This window comes from Chiloscyllium plagiosum, unplaced genomic scaffold, assembly GCF_037043375.1.
Source record: "Chiloscyllium plagiosum isolate Xiang-an unplaced genomic scaffold, Cpla_swu_hap1 HiC_scaffold_4, whole genome shotgun sequence".
Classification (NCBI taxonomy): Eukaryota; Metazoa; Chordata; class Chondrichthyes; order Orectolobiformes; family Hemiscylliidae; genus Chiloscyllium; species Chiloscyllium plagiosum.
This window is the reverse complement of record NW_028270142.1, coordinates 41,194,108-41,209,012: the sequence shown is the minus strand read 5'-3', so window position 1 is coordinate 41,209,012 and position 14,905 is coordinate 41,194,108.

Sequence of the window (14,905 nt, the reverse complement as noted above, 5' to 3'; positions counted from 1 at the left end):
TTTGAGATACAAAAAGAGAGGCTGCTAGAAAAGCTCAGCAGATCTGGTGGCAACTGTGAAGAAAAATCAGAGTTAACATTTCGGGTCTGGTGACATATGAGGAACATATGTAAGACATGTTCCAGGAATGCAGCATCTTTGAACTCCCCCGAGAGGGCAGCTGGTTGGATTGGAGCCAGCATCTGTTGACCTCAGGCAGTTGTCTTCCATTGATATGCTGCTTTTCTCTCCCAAGAGTCCATTTGTACACCTTATTTGTGAGAGGCTTGAGCCAGTCATAATCTCAATTATGTATTGGCCACCCCACCCACCTTTCAGTCAGAAGATCGATTAGTCATCTTGTTCTATTGCCTGTTAAAACGTACTGTTTTAGCTTCCGAATTTTGCTTTACATATGGGTCATAAGGTCACATTACACTTCCCTGTCAACATTAGCAATGTTTGGATTCAACATTTGCAATCAAGAAGTGTCCTTGGCAGAGGGAGTTACTGGCTGAACAGCCCCGGAAAATACAATGGGAACTTTCCTTGTTGACAGAGAGAGGGTGGGGAGCGGTTGGGAATGAAAAAGAGTTAATCCTATAACATTTAATAAATTTCTTCAGAGTTTACAAAATTATGATGTCATAATTTCTTGCAAGTTGTAGAAATGATTTATGAAGCTTACTCCAGCAACGAGGGCCTTCACTTACATGAATGGATTGGAGAAGTCTATAATAAAAACCTAATCTGTCAGAGAAACTCAGCAGGACTGGCAGCATCTCTGGAGCAGGAAACAGGTTAGTGTTGTGAGTCCAGTTTGACTCTTCTTCAGAACTGTTTTTCTCTCCTCAGGTGCTGCCAGACCTGCTGAGTTTCTCCAAAACTTTGTTTTTATTTTAGATTTCCAGCATTTACAGTATTTGAGGGGCAAGGATAGGAGGAATAAGACAGGGCAAGTCCAAAACTAGAGGGAATACGTTTCAGGTGAGAGGGGAAAGATTTAAAAAGGGCATGAGGGGCAGCTTTTTCATGCAGTGGGTGGCATATGTATGGGACAAGTTGTCAGAGGAAGTGGTGGAGGCTGAATGGATATATGACTGGAAGGATTTAGAGAGATATGGACCAAATGCTGGCAAATGGGACTAGATCAGGTTGGGATGAGTGGTTGGCATGGTTGAGTTGGACAGAAGGGTCTGTTTCCATGTTGTTTCACTCTACGACTCACTTTGACTTTTGTTAGGTAAGTGGGGGCTGCTTTCCTTCGGAAAGAGAATGTCGAGAGGAGACCTGATGGAGGATTTCAAAATCAAGAGAGTTCTGGGCCAAATAAATGAGGAAAAACTGTTCGCATTGGTGAAGGGATCAAGAGATCGTCAGTTTTAAGGTCAATGGCAAAAAGAGAGCAAAGGGAAGATGATTGAAAAGGTTTTAGGGTGGACAACAGTTAGCATCAGGAATGCACAACCTGAGAATGTGGTGAAGGCAGATCCTATCATAGCTTTCAAGAAGGAACTGGACAATTATCTGATGAGAAAAGATTTGCAAAGCTTTTTGAGAAAGGACCGGAGTGGGCCCAGAATACAAGCTCTTGCAGAGGAAAAGTTTGATGAGATTAGATTCCCTACAATGTGGAAACAAACCCTTTGACCCAACAAGTTCATTCCGACCCTCCGAAGAGTACCCCACCCAGACCCATTTCCCTCTGACTAATGCACCTAGCACTATGGGCAATTTAGCATGGCCAATCACCTGACCTACACATCTTTGGACAGCGGGAGGAAACCAGAGCACCCAGAGTAAACCCACACAGACACAGGGAGAATTATAGTAGACCCAAAGCATCAGGTTTCAAGAAGCTTCAGACATTTCAGAGGAGGACTTCTTGGTGAGAGTCTAACCGTGTTCCTATCTATCAGCAATCTTCATGGAGATGGGTCAAGCTTATTGTGGCTACCTGTCCCACAGATGCTAGCCATCTGGTACTGCCTGCCTACCTGGCAGCTACAGTTAGCAATCTGTATAATGAATGTCTATTAGTGGACTGCCTGACGACATGACTGTCACCTTCCCAGTGATGGATGGGCTCCACACTGAGGCAAGTGCCTGGAGTTAGATTCCTGGCAACTGGCTAGTAGGTGGTAACTGAGTAGCCTCATTTCTCACCAACTAACATCCCTTCCCACCACCTCCTTTCCATCAGTTGTTCCTGCTTCATGTTTCACTTTAATAAGGGTGCTGTGGCAGTTGTGGACAAAGTTGAACTTATTAAAGTTAATATGTCATAAAATAGTGTCTCAAAAGTGGCGGCTCCCTTATACGCCCCCTATTATAGGGTGTCTGACTATAGTCTGCAGTCTCAGTCCAGACCCAGAGATGGTTTCTTAACCTGCTAACTCTGGGAAGATTCATCAGGCAGGTACTAAGGCTGGCTGTGCAGGGTTGCAAACCAGAAATGTTCCAACTAATGCTCATAGAGTCATAGAGTCTTAGAGATGTACAGCATCTTCGGTCCAACCCGTCCATGCCGACTAGATATCCCAACCCAATCTAGTCCCACCTGCCAGCACCCGGCCCATATCCCTCCAAACCCTTCCTATTCATATACCCATCCAAATGCCTCTTAAATGTTGAAATTGTACCAGCCTCCACCACATCCTCTGGCAGCTCATTCCATGTACGTACCACCCTCTGTGTGAAAAAATTGCCCCTTAGGTTTCTTTTATATCTTTCCCCTCTCACCCTAAACCTATGCTCTCTACTTCTCGACTCCCCGACCCCAGGGAAAAGACTTTGTCTATTTATCCTATCCATGCCCCTCATAATTTTGTAAATGTCTATAAGGCCTCCGACGCTCCTGGAAAAACAGCCCCAGCCTGTTCAACCTCTCCCTATAGCTCAAATCCTCCAACCCTGACAACATCCTTGTAAATCTTTTCTGAACCCTTTCAAGTTTCACAACATCTTTTCGATAGGAAGGAGACCAGAATTGCACGCAATATTCCAACAGTGGCCTAACCAATGTCCTGTACATCCGCAACATGACCTCTCAACTCCTGTACTCAATACTCAGACCAATAAAGGAAAGCATATCAAACGCCTTCTTCATCCTATCTACTTGTGACTCCACTTTCAAGGAGCCATGAACCTGCACTCTAAGGTCTTTTTGTTCAGCAACACTCCCTGGGACCTTACCATTAAGTGTATAAGTCCTGCTAAGATTTGCTTTCCCAAAATGCAGCACCTTGCATCTATCTGAATTAAATTCCATCTTCCACTTCTCAACCCATTGGCCCGTCTGGTCAAGATCCTGTTGTAATTTGAGGTAACCCTCTTCGCTGTCCACTACACCTCCAATTTTGGTGTCATCTGCAAATTTACTAACTGTACCTCTTATGCTCGCATCCAAATCATTTATGTAAATGACAAAAAGTAGAGGACCCAGCACCGATCCTTGTGGCACTCCACTGGTCACAGGCCTCCAGTCTGAAAAACAACCCTCCATCACCACCCTCTGTCTTCTACCTTTGAGCCAGTTCTGTGGCTCAAATGGCTAGTTCTCCCTTTATTCCGTGAGATCTAACCTTACTAATCAGTCTCCCATGGGGAACCTTGTCGAATGCCTTACTGAAGTCCATATAGATCATATCTACTGCTCTGCCTTCATCAATCTTCTTTGTTACTTCTTCAAAAAACTCAATCAAGTTTGTGAGACATGATTTCCCACGCACAAAGCCATGTTGACCATCCCTAATCAGTCCTTACCTTTCCAAATACATGTACATCCTGTCCCTCAGGATTCCTTCCAACAACTTGCCCACCACTGAGGTCAGGCTCACCGGTCTATAGTTGCCTGGTTGGTCTTCACCGCCCTTCTTAAACAGTGACACCACGTTTGCCAACCTCCAGTCTTCCGGCACCTCACCTGTGACTATCGATGATACAAATATCTCAGCAAGACGCCCAGCAATCACTTCTCTAACTTCCCACAGAGTTCTCGGGTATATCTGATCAGGTCCTGGGGATTTATCCACCTTTAACCATTTCAAGTCATCCAGCTCTTCCTCCTCTGTAACCTGGACATTTTGCAAGATGTCACCATCTATTTCCCTACAGTCTACATCTTCCATATCCTTTTCCACAGTAAATACTGATGCAAAATATTCATTTAGTATCTCCCCCATTTTCTGTGGCTCCACACAAAGGCTGCCTTGCTGATCTTTGCCAACGCTATCTCATGTCCCCGTTTTGCCCTCCTGATTTCCCTCTTAAGTATACTCCTACTTCCTTTATACTCTCCTAAGGATTCACTCAATCTATCCTGTCTATACCTGACATATGCTTCCTTCTTTTTCTTAACCAAACCCTCAATTGACATCCAGCATTCCCTATACCTACCAGCCTTCCCTTTCACCCTGACAGGAATATACTTTCTCTGGATTCTTGTTATCTTATTTCTGAAGGCTTCCCATTTTCCAGCCGTCCCTTTACCTGCGAACATCTGCCTCCAACCAGCTTTTGAAAGTTCGTGCCTAATACCGTCACAATTGGCCTTTCTCCAATTTAGAACTTCAACTTTTAGATCTGATCTATCCTTTTCCATCACTATTTTGAAATGGATAGAATTATGGTCGCTGGCCCCAAAGTGCTCCCCCACTGACACCTCAGTCACCTGCCCTGCCTTATTTCCCAAGAGTAGATCAAGTTTTGCACCTTCTCTAGTAGGTACATCCACATACTGAATCAGAAAATTATCTTGTACACACTACAGAAATTCCTCTCCATCTAAACCTTTAACACTATGGCAGTCCCAGTCGATGTTTGGAAAGTTAAAATCCCCTACCATAACCACCCTATTATTCTTCCAGATAGCTGAGATCTCCTTACAAGTTTGTTTCTCAATTTCCTTCTGACTATTGGGGGTGCTCTATAATACAATCCCAATAAGATGATCATCCCTTTCTTATTTCTCAGTTCCACCCAAATAACTTCCCTGGATGTATTTTCAGGAATATCCTCCCTCAGCACAGCTATAATGCTATTCCTTATCAAAAATGCCACTTCCCCTCCTCTCTTGCCTCCCTTTCTATCCTTCCTGTAGCATTTGTATCATGGAACATTAAGCTGCCAGTCCTGACCATACCTGATCCATGTTTCCGTAATTGCTATGATATCCCAGTCCCATGTTCCAAACCATGTCCTGAGTTCATCTGCCTTCCCTGTTAGGCCCCTTGCATTGAAATAAATGCAGTTTAATTTATTAGTCCTACCTTGTCTCTGCCTGCCCTGACTGTTTGACTCACCTCTGTTCTCAATTTCCAAGTCTCAGATTGATCTCTTTCCTCACTATCTCCCTGGGTCCCACCCCCCACCTTACTAGTTTAAATCCTCCCAAGCAGTTCTAGCAAAATTCCCTGCCAGTATATTAGTCCCCTTCCAATTTAGGTGCAATCCGTCCTTCTTGTACAGGTCACTTCTACCCCAAAAGAGATTCCAATGATCCAAAAATGTGAATCCTTCTCCCATACACTATACACTAGCTCATTAGCCATGCATTCATCTGCTCTATCCTCCTATTCCTGCCCTCACTAGCTCATAGCAATGGGAGTAATCCAGATATTACTACCTTTGAGGACCTCCTTTTTAAATTTCTGCTTAACTCTCTGTTATCTCCCTTCAGAATCTGAACCTTTTCCCTTCCTATATCATTGGTTCCAATGTGGACAATGACCTCCTGCTGGCCCCTCTCCCCGGTGAGAACATTCTGCACCCTCTCTGAGACATCCTTGATCCTGGCACCAGGGAAACAACACACCATTCTGTTTTTCCTCTGCTGGCCACAGAAACGTCTGTCTGTACCTCGAACTACAGAATTCCCTAACACAATTGATCTCTTGGAAGCCGACGTACCCCTTGTTGCATTAGAGCCAGTCTCAATACCATAAACTTGGCTGTTCGTGCTACGTTCCCCTGAGAGTCCATCACCCCCTACATTTTCCAAAACAGCATACCTGTTTGAAATAGGTATATCCACAAAAGACTCCTGCCCTAGGTGCCGACCTCTCTCACCCTTCTGGAGTTAACCCATCTGTGTGGCTGTATCTGAGACTTTCCCCCCTTCCTATAACTGCCTTCCATCACATACTGTTGCTGTTGCAAATTCCTTATTGCTTCTATCTGTCTCTCCAACCGATCCACTCGATCTGCTAAGATTTGCATCCAACAGCATTTATGGCCGATATAATCCGCAGTAACCCTTAAACTCTCTTTAAACTCCCACATCTGACAAGAAGTACACATCATTGCAAAGGCTATTTTTGCTCCTTCACAATCTACAGACTCAGAAAATAACACCGTCTTACTCTTCTACAAAACACTGCACTAGGTTAAATTAATAGCTATGGCTTATATTTTAAGTTTAATCAAGAGACTTACCTCCAAAAACATATCATCAAGAAAGAACCCACTGTACCCACTAATACAGCCTTTCTCTTGGACAGACTTAAAACAACAATTAACTTATCTGATTCTTTGTTGTGAACTTCACCCAAGCCGGTTCCTCCAAGATTAGTTGTGAATTTCACTGTTTGTTAATTTTCCCAGATGCACGCCAATATCCATAACTTAAGAGCAGAAGACGTTGCCTTTGGAGAAGCTGCAGGAACATGACAGGCTGAAGGACCTCCTTCCGTGCTATAATAATTAACTGATTTTGAATTACTATTTGTGTTCTGTTCTATAACCTGTGGTTTTATTCTCTTTGTTTACCTGAGGTGATGTGGATTGTTTTAAATATTTTCTGCTTTGTTATTTTTTCCCCTGCTCTATCACTGTGATGCAGGATGTGCAGAAATGGATACCTTTCATCTTCTTTTGAAATGGGCCAATACTCACTCATGTATGCATATTGAACCATAATCATCTTCACACTCAAGCCTGATCCTGGTCTCGAATTGATATTGCAGATGCTTCTTCCAGTAAAGGTGAGAAGTGATGATCAGCACCAAAGTGGTTGGTACCACTTTCAGCAGGAATTTTGAAGCTTCTTGTGCCTTTCCTGAGACCATGTATAAAGAGATTCAAACTGCACACTCCAAATGAATCAGAATGATACGCAAGCACACTTTCACAGTGAACTGTTAGGGAACTGGAGTGTGAGATTTTGTTAAAGATTCAAAATTAATTCGTGATCGGAACAATTATTTTATTTGGCACAACCTCCATTACACTCTATGGTAAATTCTGTTGTAAATGTTCTACTGTTTTCAGTTCTTGGCTGGTACCTTTTCCTATTACTTTGCAATTGTTTGGAATTTTGTTTTCAGCTGCTCTGATGTAAGTTGATTAGCTGTATCAGGGACCGTGCTGTTCTGTGTCAAATGTCAATGAAGGATCTGTAAGGTAACCTGTATTATGCTTCTGATAATCACTTCATTTATACCATTACAAATAATGCTACTCAGCACATTATCTTATCTGTTATATAGTTACCTCAGATCAAAGGCTTGACATCAAATCAATTTCAAATCAAGCATTAATCAAGTCTTTTATTTTTTTCAGACTGCAAGCTGCTTAGTATCACTAAGGATGAAAGAAGGAATAAATTTATTTCTGAAAATAGTATGCTTCACTTAAATATCTGTCTAATGTCGATTCCATCAGTATCGGTCATGCAAAGGGGAGAAACCAGTCATTTATTTTGTTTGATTCTGGTATCAGGAATATTTCTTCTGGCATTATTCAAAATCTTTATAAATCACTGGGATCAGTCTCAGCACACCACACTTCAGAGTGGATGTCAAGGCCTTAGAGAAGATGCAGATGAAATTTACTGGAATGGTTCCAAGGATGAGAGACTTCTGTTATGTAGAGAGATGTGAGAAACTGAGGAAACTCTCCTTTGAATAAAGAAGGTTAAGGAGAGACTTAAATAGAGCTGTTCCATATTGCGAGTGGTTTGATAGTTTATTTGTTTTCGTTGCTTCGTGCGATGTGAGCATCGCTAGCAAAACTAGCATTTTTTTTCCCCATCCCTAAATGACCTTGAGAAGGTACTGCTCAGCTGCCTTCTTGAAAGCTGCAGTCAATATGGCTTAGGTTTACCCATTGTGCTGTTAGGGAGAAAACCAGCAGTAGTGAAGGATTGGTGATTTAGTTTCAAGTCATGATGGTGTGTCACATGAAGAAAACTTGAAAGTGATTATTTATCTTTGTAGTGGCAAAGTTTATGGATTTGTGAGGTGCTATTGAAGTTGCAATGCATCTTATAGATGATAGACTCTGCTGCAACTGACCATCAATGATAGAGACAGTTAATGTTGGAGGTGTTGGAGTGATGTCAATCAAGTGCAAGTCTTGTTCTGGATGATGAGAAACTTTGTGAGTGTTGTTGAGGCTGTACTCTTGCAAAGTGAAAAAGGAGAAACTGTTTCCACTGGTGGGAGCGGTGTTGACCAAAGGAAACAGGTTCAAAATAATTAGCAAATGTACCAAAGGGGAAATGAGGATCATATTTTCAATGCAGACAGTTGCTATGACCTGTTATGTGCTGCCTGAAAGGTGGTGGAAATAAATTCAAGAGTAAGTTTCAAAAGGGAGTTAGATAATTACTTGAAAGGAAAAATGTGCAGGGTTATGGGGACAGAGTAGGGAATAGAGTCTATGAATATCTCTTTAAACAAGCTGACACAGACGCAATGGACCAAGTGATGCCTCCTGTGCTGTCAGATTCTCAGATTCTATAATTGTATATTTTTTGTGTTTGTGATGAATATAAATTTCCAGTGAGTGAAGTTATACCTTCAATTTTACAAAACTTACTGTCTATCTCCTCCAGTTATTGTTAAAATAGATTTGTGGAATATGGAAATTCAGAGTTGTGTCACCACCACCTACTCATGTTTCTGTTTAAATTTTCAGCTAGGAATACCTTCACAAAATCACTCAGCTTTAACCAATCAGCTTCAATAAACTTACACAAAGGCGGCTACACATTACTGATTACTGAAGTGTGTGTCAATGTGTCTGTATGCATCAATGTTTGTGTGTACCTGTATGTGTGTGTCTGTGTCAATATGTGTATGCATGTCTGTGCAACAATATATATCTATGGACAGAATCTTTCCAGCCTTTGAATGATTAGATTAGAATCCCTACAGTATGGGAACAGGCCCTTCGGCCCAACAAGTCCACACCAATCCTCCGAAGAGTAACCCACCCAGACCCATTCCCCAACCCTAGATTTACCCGTAACACTATGGACAATTTAGCATGGCCAATTCATCTAACCTGCACACCTTTGGATTGTGGGAGAAAACTGGAGCACCCAGAGGAAACCTGCACAGACACAGGGAGAATCTGCAAATTCCACACAGACAGTCACCCGAGGTGGGGATCAAACCCAAGTCCTTGGTGCTGTCAGGCAGCAGTGCTAACTACTGAGCCACTGTGCTGCCCCATGAATGATATGGGAAATTTGGAAAAAAATCACCTAAGAGGTTGCTTGAGGCCCTTTCCTAAGTTGAGACCAAACAGTCATACTTTCCAGTCATATTCTGGGTATAAAGATAAGATTCTTGTTAGTGAGCAGTGAGATGCCTATTAACAGGAATTATCGCTCATTATCACCCTCATTATTATTAAATTTCACCTCATTAATGTGTCATTTTCATGCTCCCACCCACCGGAAATAAACTAGAAGCTGAAATTTCATGACATGGAAGTTGGGGGGGGGGGGGTACCTGGCGATTCCAGTTCACTGCTTACTCTCCTGAACCTCTATCTTGGGCACTTTGTACCAACATCTCCAAGGGCAGAGGTCACACACACTCCCCATCAACAGTTATTGCGATCTGAAGTGTCAATCTCACCACATCATCATGGGACATCTCCAATCCTCTTACAGAATGTTTCTACACTTGAGTGCTGCACTTAGGAGTACATCAACACCTCTCATTGTATTGCTGGTCATATATTTCAGGGATCCTCACTTGCTCTCTTAAGGATAACTCAATGTGTACCTACTTCAATGCTCACATCATTCCTGCCTAGCTTTTTTGTGCTTTGGACCCTCAATTAGATCACAGAGGATCTCAGTATTTCTCACTTGCCTTACTGTTTAATGCACTGAGCCAGGCAGCTTGTCATAGTTGTCAGCAGTTGTTGGTTATGGCAAACTAGGGGATATTCAAAGCCTTCATGGTTGACAGGAAGGGCTACCAGGAAGGGAATATTTACATTTGGGGATATGACAATACTGAAGGCTGAGCCTTAGCTTCAGTGGTTGAGGAGTGACTGCTGCTGTCTTTCACTATGCTGTAGATAACAAGTTCACAAAGGAGATGAAAATGCCTGCCATTACCTATTTCCTTTCATGGGGAGGAATGGCTTTGATTTCAAGTGATGAGCAATTCTTCAAAGTGCCACAGCGTTACACAGACATATATATGCCAAAGCTGAAACATGCCTTCTCTGTGATACCTGGGCATTAACCTATAGTGTGAAGTCCAGATCTTTGCCCAAGCACTCCTGAACATATCATGCTGTAGATAACAAGTGAACCCACTCATCCCTGTGATGCAACAGCAATATTTATCTACCTGGAAAGATGCAACCAAGTTGCCAAAATAACAATAACCAGTCACTTACCCATTTTCTGTGCATGGCGCAGAAACTGCTCACTTCATTCCTTACACCATAGAACATCATGACAGACATTATCCTACTCCTGTTAGAAGAGATGTTATCATCTATTGAAAACTTAAGTGGCCAAGTGTGGTGTTGAACTTAAAAATGGTATCTTCAAACCAGGCTAGTAAAAGGTTAAACATTAAGGATTAATTGGATATGTCAATGAGCATTGAGTCATAGTCATACAGATGTACAGCATGGAAACAGACCCTTCGGTCCAACTCATCCATGCTGACCAGATATCCCAATCCAATCTAGTCCCACCTGCCAGCACCTGGACCATATCCCTCCAAACCCTTCCTATTCATATACCCATCCAAATGCCTCTTAAATGTTGCAATTGTACCAGCCTCCACCACATCCTCTGCAATTGAAAGAATGTGGAAAGGTACATGAAGAACAGACCTAATACAGCCTGCTTTGACTGGGTGGTTACCACATGACTCAGAATTGTCTGTGAGAACTGTCCTGTTGTGCTGTCACACAGAGATCATTGAATTTGTTTCTCAGTCTGATTTGAAGGTTGGAAAAGTCTGCAGTCATTACGAAATGGAGATTCAGCATATGGTTAACACTGCTGCCTCACAGTGCCAGGGACCCAGATTTGGTTCCAGCTGTGGACGACTGTCTGCATGGAGTTTGCATGTCCTCCCCATGTCTATGTAGGTTTCCTTCAAGTGATTTGGTTTCCTCCCACAGTATGAAGATGTGCAGTGAGCTGGATTGGTCATTCTAAATTGGCCAATAATATCCAGCAATGTGCAGGCTAGGTGGGTTAGCATGGTAATTGTGGGATTAAAGCGATAGGATGGGTCTAGGTGGCTGCTTTTTGGAGGGTAGGTGCAGACTCCATGGGCCGAATGACTCTTTCTGCACTGTCAGGTTTCTGTGTATTTTCAGCCTAACAATACAGAAAGGCCACTGTAATGGAAGTAAAAGAAGGGAAAAGAGATTCATGGGCAATGTAGATCTCTGGATCCATGAACCTTGTTTGAATGAAGTTGTTAAGAATGATGCCAAGTATCACTTGGAAGCAATGGTGCTCTTTGACCTGGTCCAATGAGTATATGTGTATTTCTCACCTTCAACATGTCATTAGGAAATTCTGATGCACCATGTGCCTAATCTTAGAGTGAATCTTTTGGGCGAAACAAGATGAAAAATTCAAAATGAAACCTTGACAGCTCTTTGCCATCTTTTGTTTGATACCCACGATGCACTAATGGAAAACTGTGATGAGATTATCCTAAAAGAGCAACTGGCAACACCTCATTAATAGATGCACAAATTCTTTGAAAAGGCATTTCTATTTTCAAGTTTGTGGTTTCTCTTATTGTGTGGTAAGACTTCATCCTTAAGGTTAATTTGAAACTTCAGCTTCAGCTGAATGAAATGGGCATTCACAGCTCTATGAAACAACTGAGAGAAGCCAAGATATTTCTTGGAGGCTACAGGCGTGAAAAAGGGTTTGAGAAAACACTGTTGGATGTATGTGCACATGCTGAGAAATTGGTCATATTGACACACTGAACCAGATCTGATCCATATTTAAAGGAGGAAGAAGCACTTCTCATATGAATCTTATTTCAGATCTCCAGCATCCGCAATTCTTTGTTTTAGTTAGAGAATTAAAATCGGATTTACCACCTGGCTAACTATAAAACTAACCCCACCCCCGAATCACCATGAACCACAAATACCGAACACCCTCTTGTGGATCTAACTCCATTTCCAATCTTGACCATCCTGGTCCTCCACCCCACCTTGACCTCGGACATCCCAAACACCTCCAAACACCAAATCTGCCCCAAATCCCAACACCTTCCCACAGCGGCATGGTGGCGCAGTGGTTAGCACTGCTGCCTCACAACGCCAGAGACCCGGGTTCAATTCGGGCAACTGTCTGTGTTGAGTTTGCACATTCTCCCCGTGTCTGTGTGGGTTTCCTTACCGGTGCTCCGGTTTCCTCCCACGGTCCAAAGATGTGCAGGTTAGGTGAATTGGCCATGCTAAATTGCCCGTAGTGTTAGGTGAAGCGGTAAATGTAGGGGAACGGGTCTGGGTGGGTTCCTCTTCAGAGGGTCGGTGTGGACTTGTTGGACCGAAGGGCCTGTTTCCACACTGTAAGTAATCTAATCTAATCAGATAACTCCCATCCCTTCCCACATGACCCAATGCTCCCCACTCTTTGACAGTCTCCCCAGAACTGACAGCCTGTGTCCCATTGTTCCCTTTACCCACAGCCCCTGGTTCCCCACACACACTGGGCCTTGACTCAAAATCTGAAATCCTACTTCCCTTTCCACTCAGATCTTCTGAGCTCAACATCTTTTCTGCCTCACATCCTATCCACCCTAGCCCCTCCCTCACCCACATGACACCCTAACCACATCACACATTTTGCACCCTACCCCCTCTCCCAACTGGTAGGTACTGCCTCACTGACCAGTTACCCTACCACCTTACACAACTGGCACGGTTTCTCCCCCATTGTCCTGTCTCTCTACTCCCTCACTTGTCTTTTGTCAGCAACTGTCAAAATACATTTGGACCTTTATGGAGCATTGTACACATAATGCCACAAAATAGGGTTGTGGTTTCAGTATTGATCTCCATTCTGTCACTGCCCATATTGTATCCTGAATTTGACCACACTGCTTCAGCTGGGAAAGCTCTTGACACAGTTGTTCATCCAGAAAATTGCACTAAGATGGACAATTTTTGTCAGATCTGGGCCTGAAATAAGGAGTCCTACTCAGATGTGAGGATTCAGGTTATTGATGCTTCAGATTTGTGTGCTGAACAATGAATCATGTCAAAATGAGTTCCATAGTGTTCATCGCCGCAAGATGCATTGAATTTGGTTTGCAAGAACAGAATGAGGTAAATGTCTCTAACCCACTTATGGCTCTCTGCATTCTCTTGACATTCCACATTTCTATGGCCAGTAGGCAGCGAAACATTTCTAAGCTAAAATTGATCAAAACTTACCTTAATTCTTCAATGATGCAGGAAAGACTATCCACCATCTCAATAAAACATGAAATTCCATGAAACATTATCCTGAAAGAACTTGCTTCTGTACTTGTTGAAATTACAAAGTATTACATTCTAAATCTTCTTGATCAACAACTTGCAGAAAAATGCAGACAATATAGCACAGTATCAAGTCATGTGAGCCATCTGTGTTAAACTACTCATTAATATATGTGCATTGTTGCAAAATGAAAGGTTGCATAGAGTGGAGCAATGGAGATAATCATATAAAACTCATTTTCAGTAATATATTCTTTTTTCTTGTAAGTAGATCTAATTTATCTATGAATGCAGAATATGGATATTTATTCTTCATGAGCTTTATCATAAACTGATGTAGATTCGAATAATTAACAATGTGAATTTCTTTTTGGCATATGTGGGGGAGAAAATGGGTGATACTAGGCGCAGGCTGTCCTGATCGAAATCTTGTGATGAAGGTTGAGGTCTCACAAGAAGTCTGACATAAATGGATTGGCTGAGAGGGCTTTTGCAGAGGTGTTCAAAATCAAGATAGTTAAAAAACAGAGGGCATAGGAAGAAATTAGTAGAATGGTCAGGATTGAATGTAAGACTTGAAATAATTGTCAAAAAAACCCCAAAAATAACATAAGGAAAGGTTTTGCTGCACACTGAGCAGTTAGCATTTTGGGATATATTGCCCAGAGTGTGGTGAAAGTAACTGTAATTAAGGCCTTAATAATGGAAATAGATCATGACTTGAAGGGAGATAAATGTGCAGCTCTATGGGCAGAGGGCAAGGAGTGAAAATAACTGAGTTGCCCCTGCAGCAAGGTTGCACAAGCTCAAAGGACTGAATTACCTCTTTCTGGGTTCTAACTATGCCATGATTCTGTGAATATTTTGAAGGTGCCTCTCATTTCTCAACTAAACAACTTGAACAAAGAAAAAGATGAAAAAAAGCACCATAAAAATAACACTGTTAAAAGTAGGGCAAAGTTGAAGCACATTATATCAATTATGAAAAGAGTAAACTTAGAGTTTAAAAAAAAAACAGAGAATATTTAAAATTTCTGAGTAATACTAAGTAGATAAAACTATTTCTAGCAATTCCAAATTAAAAGTTTATTCATATACATCCAGCTCCACGGTAATGCAAGGGTTAAAGTTAATCAGTTAAATAGTATACAATATTGCTTAAGTGAAAAAAAAACAGTAGTATGATTTGCACACTGTAAAA